Source organism: Lactuca serriola, chromosome 3, assembly GCF_051521515.1.
Source record: "Lactuca serriola cultivar US96UC23 chromosome 3, Lser_US96UC23_V15, whole genome shotgun sequence".
Lineage (NCBI taxonomy): Eukaryota > Viridiplantae > Streptophyta > Magnoliopsida > Asterales > Asteraceae > Lactuca > Lactuca serriola.
The window spans coordinates 195,521,649-195,531,463 of NC_136410.1; positions in this window are offsets into that span (position 1 = coordinate 195,521,649).

Here is a 9,815-nt window from a genome sequence, read left to right on the forward strand (position 1 = left end):
TTACTTTGTATTTCATATTATACTTTTAATGAGAGGATGAGGTTGCCCTATCCTACCCGTTCGGCTAACGACCCTCCACCGATCAAGCAAGCGGTGGGTGTGAGTGTACACCCATTAAGCGCCATTTTATAGGCCGCAACCTTATACCCACCTTATAGATCGGCTTCGTGAATGAGGCCTACTAACGGTAAGACTAGCATTTTAGTTATACATATATATATATATATATATATATCTTGTAATATTATATTAGTATAGGGTTGTATTTTAAACTTGTAAAGTTCTAGGGTTTGAAATTTAAATTGTCTAAATTAAACTTTTAATCACAAAACATAAATTTCAAAACTTGAGGACAAGTTTTAAACATTTAAAACATGGAGGATCAAATAACAAATAATCTTAATTAACAATTAATTCCATAATTATCCATATTTGATTTATTTAAGATTTCTTGCATAATAATTTACCAATTTAATCAAAATAATTAATTAATTATCACATAAGGAAATTAAATATTTTATTAATTGATAAATCTCTTTAATTAGATCAAGATTATAGTCATATATATCAAAAAATCGGATTAGGGTTGATCTAATATGATAAAGGCAAGTTTCCATAAGATAAATATCAAAAAATCCCGAATCTGGCCCTTCCTGACGCTTGGACTCGCCGAGTGCACCATGGGACTCGCCGAGTCCACTATGGGAATCGCCGAGTTCATGACTCAGAAACATAAAATTCGAATTTTGCAAGCAAGATTCAAACAAACAAGCAACAATTTAATAGAAACCAATCTAGGCTCTGATACCACTAATGGGTTTTGGCCATATGAACATTCCTATGTGCACATGCAAACCCTAATGCTTGGATCTAGGTTTCTCTAATTAAACATGCTTTGAATCCAAGACTTCTAATGACTAATTAGGTATAAGAACAATAAAAAATCAGATCTAGAAGTTTACCTTTGAATCTCTTGTTTGATCTTGTTGTCTTGGAGCTCTAGAGTCACAATTGTCACTCCTCTAATGGCTTACAAACACCAACTAGCAAGGAGGAGGATTTGAGAGAGAGGAGAGGGATTAGAAATCGGCCAGGGTTTCTTTGCTTTAGCAGAGATGCCGATTTCCCTTGCCCTAGGGGTCTATTTATACTTGTAAGGCTCCTAGGGTTTCACCCTTAAACCCTAGTTGGATAATCTTTCCTTAAAGCAATCCAAATCCCTTACAAAGATAAGCCTTGGACAAATTTGAGGCTATCCCAAGCCCTAGAATCCGTCCAACCTCTATCCAAGAAGGATTTACAGCCCAAAGTGTAACTATCAAACGATTGACAATTTATACCCTCTTATTTAATTAATCTCTTTAAGTCACCAAATTAATACTAATTAATTCATGACGTATATTAATCAGATAACAACATTATTATTACATATATTATTCTCATAATATATTAATAATATTTATTCTCTCATAATAAATCATCCTGTCAAGTTGCTATGGTGAAGGCAACCCAAAAGGACCATGCACAATCGGGTCAAATACTTGTCTAATATAGTTGCAGCCTTAGACACTATTCCAACAAAAAGTACATAAAAGTATATTGCCTTAATAAGCTACAATCTTCTTTGACCATCAACCTAGAATATCTTTATTGAAAATATAAACTTGCAAAGTCTTTATAGGAAATAAAGCGGAAAGTATATGGAAATATATATAAAGTAAAATTTGTTAAAATTTACCATCGCTTCTAATCCGGTCCTTGATGATGCAATGTGTTCCTCGGCAGGGACGGTCCAATTATTGTCCTGTTCATAGTAGTTAAATGATGTCAACTCAATGTGGTTCCATGTGTGTAGTGCTTCCAACTGGTATGTGCAGATGGCTGCTACACAAAGCTATTCAAAGTACATCTTCTTGTAAGAGATAACTCAGGGTGCCATCAACAAGATCACACCACACATTAATCATTAATTATCCATCCTATCATTCTAATTAAATCGTATATGACCCAGCACATGATGTTCTTAAGGTATGATAATTCATCTACCAACTTTCTTAATATATTTACCATTCTTATTTAATTAATGTCTTCTAGACTCCACAACCTATAAACATAAGGGTAAAATAGTCATTCATTATCCATCATCATTTAAAAAAAATAGTAAAATGGTCATTTACTTTGTCTGAATTTAGATATAAACATTTCATTTACTTCGATTTGGTGGAAATATGAAGACCATTGTTCATTATCCATGTCTGCCATACCCCAAAGAAAGCACTCGGCCATCAACTTTAAGAAAAAAACAATAAATTATATCAGTGGAAATATTGTTAAAACTGTTTGTTGGAATATAAGGTTAATACGGTCATGTATCATGATATCGAAGGAAATACATACCTTGGGAATATGAATGAGGGGACATTGGATTTAATTTAATCTTTGGGTTTAGAATTGTATTCCACTGTTGTGTCGAAATGAAAATTGAGGTGTGTGAGCATGTTGTTGCATTCTCTGTGCAAACACATGAGATTGAGAAGCAACATAATTGTTCACAGTTGCATCGCCATATGGTGTCCGCATGTTCATATTCTCCTTTTACTCACATAACAGTAACACAATCAATCATAGTTACATCAAGAAACATCTCATCACATAAATCAGTAATTTAGTATGCCATTTTGTTGCATATATTGGTAAAATAAAACGAAATTAATTAGTTGTGTGAACAATAATATGCATTTAACCACAACCAATGAGAACAATGCAAACAAAATGTTAGAAAAAATTATTCCAAATGATCTGATGATATAATAAGTATGAATTTACTGGAATGAACGGCTGCAACGCGACCAATCGTTGATTCACCAAAATCAGGATCCAAAACATCCTCAAATTCACCGGATTTCCATCAAGAGCCACACTTCGAACTTTCAAGCTTGTTGACATCAACCCTTGACCAGGTCTACGGCAGTCAACTATATTTTCCAAACTCTGGCAACAAAAGAACACAAAAAAGTCAAAGATGCTTCTACTATGAAATCATGGTTTGACATTATCTGTGGTTTTTGTTGACACAACGCTGATGTGGACATATAACGTGGCATGTTTATTAAAAACTTACAACTTTATTAACCAAAAAAGAAATATTCTTAAAGAGTAAGAAACGAAATTAGTGAATACTAGCAATTGGAGAGTATGCAATAGAAAGTTCTTCACAATCTCTACTCCATTGAGCAATAATGCAAAACCAGAAGGAATAAAATCACAAATGAAAACTTGATCATAACAGAAAAACCAATAAACACCTTCTAGGTAGAATATTTGCATCAGCACCTCTAAATAATCCAACGACACAACTAGTTAGGCGAATGAAACCCAACACAACAAAAAGCAACGAAAAGAAGTTAACTAAGGTAAATATGAATATTGATTTTAACAACTGAACCCAAATAGAAATACAATCTGTCAATCCCAAAATCGAAATAAAGAAAACACAGCGGAAGAGGCAATCGATTAAGAGTAGGAGTGATGATGAAGGAGAACAAACAGGGACGGGGAAAGAAAAAAGAGAAGACATACCTTCAAAAATCGATATTGAAATGAACTGGAAAACGACTATCACCCATCCTATTTGAGGGAAGAGATGTTTGAAATCAACGACGGTTTATGAGAGGCTGGCTCGCACCGACAAATTATTGAAACCCAAATCAACAAAAAGCAACGAAAAGAAGCAAACGTAGATACAGGGAAAAGGTTCAGGGCGAAGTTAGAGAGGGTGACGGCGGTAGAACCACCGACTCTACCGATTCGTTCTTTAATCAGAAGCGGTACTACAAGAAGTGGGTCGATGGAGCGGCGAGGGTTTTAGCAAGGAAGAAGATCAACAACGGATCCGATGAAAGAATTGGTGGTTCGATTTTGTCCCACCCCAAAACCAAGAACGGCGGAAACGTTCTGGAGCGGAGGACGTCACATATAGTATCATAACAATGCAAAGTAGTAAATAAGCAACAACATCATCCATTACACTAACAGTATAATTTCATACAAGTGTGTTCTTTAATAGTAATAAGACACCAAAAATGAATAATCAAAATAAAAGATGAGTCTTGAAGATGCTCCATCTTCTCAAAACCTGATCATCAGTACCTGTCTACTGGTGACCTAAGAATACAAGTTATTTTGAAAGCGTAGATCAACATTTAAGTTGGTGAGTTCATAAGTATTTAGTGTCAATGTTTGTATAAGTTTGATGAAAAATGTTTGTAATTGATCGATGTAAATGTTTGTATATGTTTGAAAACTCCTAGAAAATCCTATATTTTCTACTAGTATTAAAAGTAGTCTTCTACCAAGACCCGACTGTATTGTATGTTTGTTCCTTTGTAAAAGTGAATGCTTTTCCCAAGTATGACTGTCATTACCAAAATATAGTTTTATATTACCCTTTATGTGAGAAGATCACAATTTGAATATAATGGGAAAATGTATATGTGTACTGTAGTATTATTTGTATTAATCACTGAAGTAATAACTACCTTAAAACCAATGGTTTAATTAAGGCAAAATGTGATATGATTGTTACCATACTAATCTAACTATAACACAAAGATGAAAGATGTCGGAAGAAATGACATTTGGCACTCGTAGACTTGCAAGTCCCACTGTAGCGAACAACAAAGGTGTAGGATAGTCAATCCAGTACAGATCTATACGCAAACTCATGCTCTCCCTCCAGGAGATTCTGGTTACAAAACGTGACATATCGAAATGGTCAATGTGTCATGAAGTAGTATCTCACATTATGTTATCTCTGAATCTTGTTATAGTATACTTGTTATACTAATAGTATTCTATGTATAGTATTCTCTGTATAGTATCCTTTGTATAGTATTCTTTGTTATAGTATTCTCTGTCTAGTATTCTCTGTTATAGTATTCTTTGTCATAGTATTCTTTGTTATAGTATTCTCCTAAACTATACCTATTATAGTTTACTAGTAAGTTATGTATATGAATAGATGAATGTATACCTTTGCTACCCAAAGGTACTGAACTGATTGAAGAGAACTTCTATGTCTATAGATATATACATAATATATATCTAATATTTAGACGACCTTCGGACAACTGGCCAGTACCCTAAGTCCACATCCAAACAAGGAAAAGGAAATAAAGCGAGCTAGCAGTCCTAAGTCCTTTAAACATTATGTACATAACTATACATATATATACATACTTTTGGCAGTATATATAAGTTAAAAAGAGGTTTTGTAATACATTTAAAGAGTTTTGAACAATAAATAAATAATGACTTGATGTCAGATTATAAAACGATTTAAAAGTAGTTTGTTTAGAAACATAGTTTTAAGTATATGAAATCCTTGTTTGAAACACAGTTATAAATCACATGTGATTGATTATATAACTAGCATGTTTTCTACTTGTATTCCCCCCATGAAAGAATTTAAAATCATTTAAAAGATATGTTCAGGGGTATGAACTCACCTAAAGTGAGTGATGCGAATGTAAGGTTGGTAAAGGATGCTAAGTGTCAAATGAGGACTTGAGCACACACGGATCCTATTTAACATATAATGACACATATGTGCTTACAATTAGTGTTTATAACAACTAACTATGTAATGGAACAACCTTAGAGGCTAGGAAACACTAGTATTGAAGTGTTAAACCACATAGGGTTGCACATAAGGGGTGTAGGGCCTTTAATTGGAGTTTATGGCTCATATGGTAATAACCACATGAGTTTACGGCCAAGGGGTAATTTCCCATGAGTTCACGGCCGTAAACTCATGGTATTAAGTACCAAGTCGTGTTATAAGGTCTTATAAGTCAATATGAAGTGTTCTATGATCAAGTCTAAGCCTTAGGAAGGAATGGTGGCACCATTGCACCACTAACTACAGTTTACGGCCTAAGGACCATTTCTCCATGAGTTTATGACCGTAAACTCATGGTATTTTGCACCAATTCAAAGTTTAAAGTCCTTAGTCCATCATGGAAGTGTTCTTGGCTTGGTCCCAAGGCTTTGGAAGGGATTAGGGCTCATTTTCACCCTTAACTAGGGTTTACGACCCAAGGAGGTTCCTTGGCCGTAAACACCCTTTTGATCTTGAGTTCATGATGTTTTCTAGGTGTACACTAGTTGGTTTATGTATAGAACAAGCTAAGACAAGAGTAATTACAATATAGAAGCTTGTAAGGGTGCTTAAGGCTCAAGAACACTAGTGTGTGTTCTTGGTGTTCTTGGTGAAATGAAGAACACTTGAAGATCTATCAAATGAAGAGATTTCATGGATGAGATCGTGTATAAACACTAGATATTGAAGTATATCAACTAATCAAGGAAGGAAACACTTACCAAGTTGAAGATCTAGTGAAGAAATTGGATGATACTTGAGAGAAAATGAGTTTTAGGCTTGAAAATGGTAAAAATGACATAAAATGACTAAGTGTCATATTTATACCTTAGAGTTTACGGCCGTAAACTCCAAGTTATGGCCTGAAACTCCAAACTCTTAGAGTTTTGAGACTTAAGTGTTGTACAATTAACGCTAGAGTATACTTCCTATAATTACCTCTGATGTATTTAAGATCAAAACACCCAAACTGACTCCAAAACTGCTAAAAATCAGCAGCAATAGGTTTGACTTTGATTGAATGTAGGGTTTGTTATAAGATTGAAATTTTGAGTTGTCACATCATCCCCCTGGTAGAGGGAATTTCCTCCCGAAATTAGAGTTTAAGAAAAGAAGTAGTTACAAATAACTAAGTAAAAAGATGAGGATATTTCAATTTCATTTGATCCTCGCACTCCTAAGTGAATTCAGGTTCTCGCTTGGCGTTCCAGCGAACCTTCACTATCGGGATACGACTTTGTTTAGTTTGCTTGACCTCTCGGTCCATGATCTCTACAGGTTCTTCCACGAAGTTGAGGCTCTCGTTGATCTCGATCTCGTCGAGTGGGATTACAAGAGTCTCGTCGGACAGACATTTTTTCAAGTTTGAGACGTGGAAAGTAGAATGTACGTTACTGAGTTCACGCGGCAGATTGAGTTTGTAAGCTACAGGGCCGATTCTGGTAAGAATCTCGAAAGGCCCTATGTATCTTGGATTTAGCTTTCCACTCTTTCCGATGCGTATCAAGCCCTTCCAGGGTGAGACTTTCAAAAGAACGCGGTCTCCCACCTGGAATTCCAAAGTTTTCCTTCGCTTGTCTGCGTAACTTTTCTGTCTGTCTCTAGAGGCTTTCAATCATTCACGAATCTGAACGATCTTCTCGGTGGTTTCCTGTCTGATTTCCGGACCTGTGAGAGTGCTGACAGGAACTCGTCCTTTAGCTAATTGGGTGTCACCCACCTCAGCCCAGCACAGAGGGCTTCGAATGGAGCAGCCTTTATGCTCGTGTGGTCACTGTTGTTGTAGGAAAATTCGAAAAGGGGTAAATGAGTACCCCATTCTTTCCTAAAGTCGATCACATAGGCTCTCAACATATCTTCCAAGGTTTGGATAGTTCTCTCACTTTGTCCGTCGGTCTGTGGATGGTAGGCTGTACTCATGTCCAGCCTTGTTCCAAGGGAACTTTGTAGCGACTGCCAGAACCTCGAAGTGAATCTACAATCTCTATCGGAGATAATGGATATGGAAATACCATGCAGTCATATGATCTCCCTAATGTAATTTCTTGTTAGTTTCTCCATCTTGTCAGTCTCTTTGATAGGCAGGAAGTGTGCGGACTTGGTCAATCTATCGACGATGACCCAAATGGTATCAAGTCCACTGGATGTCTTGAGCAACTTGGTTATGAAGTCCATAGTAATCCGCTCCCATTTCCACTCTTGTATCTCCGATTGTTGTAGCAAACCTAATGGTTTCTGGTATTCGACCTTAACCTTAGCGTAAGTAAGGCATTTACTTATGAAGGTAGCAATCTCTACTTTCATGTTAGGCCACCAGTATAACTTTTTAAGATCCAGATACATCTTATCCGAACCTGGGTGAACGGAATATCGAGTGTTGTGCGCCTTGGTCATGACCAAGTTTCTGAATCCACCGTGTTTTGGTGTCCAGATCCAATCCAGGAAATATAAATCTCCGCCACCCTTGACTTCCAAGTTCTTATCCATCCCTCTTAGGGATTCACTTGCCACATTTTCAGGTTTCAAAGCGTCGAGCTGAGCCTCCTTAATTTGTGTGGACAAGTGTGAATGGATAGTCATAGTCAATGATTTGACTCTACAACCAGAGTATTCTTTCCGACATAGGGCGTCAGCTACTACGTTGGCCTTGCTGGGATAATAACGAATTTCACATTCGTAGTCATTGAGTAGCTCGACCCACCGTCATTGTCTCATGTTGAGCTCCTTCTGATCAAAGATGTGTTGAAGGCTTTGTGGTCTGTAAAGATAGTGTTTTTCGTACCGTATAGATAGTGTCTCTAGATCATTAGAGCAAACACAACTGCTCATAACTCAAGATCATGCATGGTGTAGTTGAATTTGTGTGTCTTCAGCTGTCTTGAGGCATAGGCAATGACCTTACCTCGTTGCATCAGAACACATCCGAGCCCTTGGTTGGATGCATCGCAAAAGACTACGAAGGCTTCTATTCCTTCTGGGACGGAAAGTATTGGTGCGGTGCATAAGGCTCATTTCAGTGTTTGGAACGCCTTCTCTTGTTTCTCTTCCCAGTCAAAGGCTACGCCTTTCTGGGTCAGTGTAGTAAGCGGCTTAGCGATGTTAGAGAATTTCTGTATGAACCTGTGATAGTAGCCAGCGAGACCTAGAAATTGACGAATTTCTGTAGGTGTCTTCGGTGCTGACCAGTTCTCAATGGCCTTGATTTTGGAAGGGTCCACGTGAATTCCTTCTTCACTAACAACGTGGCCCAAGAATTCGACTCTTCGAATCCAAAACTCGCACTTAGAGAACTTTGCATAGAGCTTCTCTGATCGTAATGTTTCTAAGACTCTTCATAGGTGTTGACTATGCTCCTCCTTACTTCGAGAGTAGATAAGTATGTCATCGATGAAGAAAATGATGGACTGATCCAAGTAAGGACGGCACACCCTATTCATTAGATCCATGAGTACAGCTAGTGCGTTGGTTAATCCAAACGGCACACTACAAACTCATAGTGTCCATAACGAGTTCGGAAGGCTGTCTTGGGAACATCCTCCTCTAACACTCGTAACTGGTGATACCCAGATCGTAGATCTATCTTCGAGAAGTAGTTAGCTCCTTGAAGTTGATCAAATAAGTCGTCAGTGCAAGGTAGACGATAGCGATTCTTGATGGTAAGCTTGTTGAGTTCCCTGTAGTCGATGCACATACGAAACGATCCGTCTTTCTTCTTGACGAACAAGACGAGTGCTCCTCATGGTGAGAAGCTTGGCCTAATAAATCCCTTCTTGAGAAGTTTGTTAAGCTGACTGGAAAGTTCCTGCATCTCTGTTGGTGCCAGACAATATGGATATTTGGCTACTGGGGTAGCCCCTAGCACTAAGTCGATTCTGAACTCGACTTGGCGTTGCGGTGGTAATCCCGGTAGTTCTTCTGGAAAGATGTCGGAAAAGTCGCGTACTTCTGGAATATTCTGAATTTCCTTCACTTCTTGACTCGTATCGACGATGTGTGCAAGGAATGCATGATATTCCTTTCGTAAGCACTTTTGAGCTTGAATACTCGAAATGATGTGAAGGTTCGTACTAGATTTGTTTTCGTAGATAACTAGAGTTTCGTTGTTAGGGAGGTTAAGACGAACTGCTTTCTCAAAGCACATGATGTCGGCGTGAAG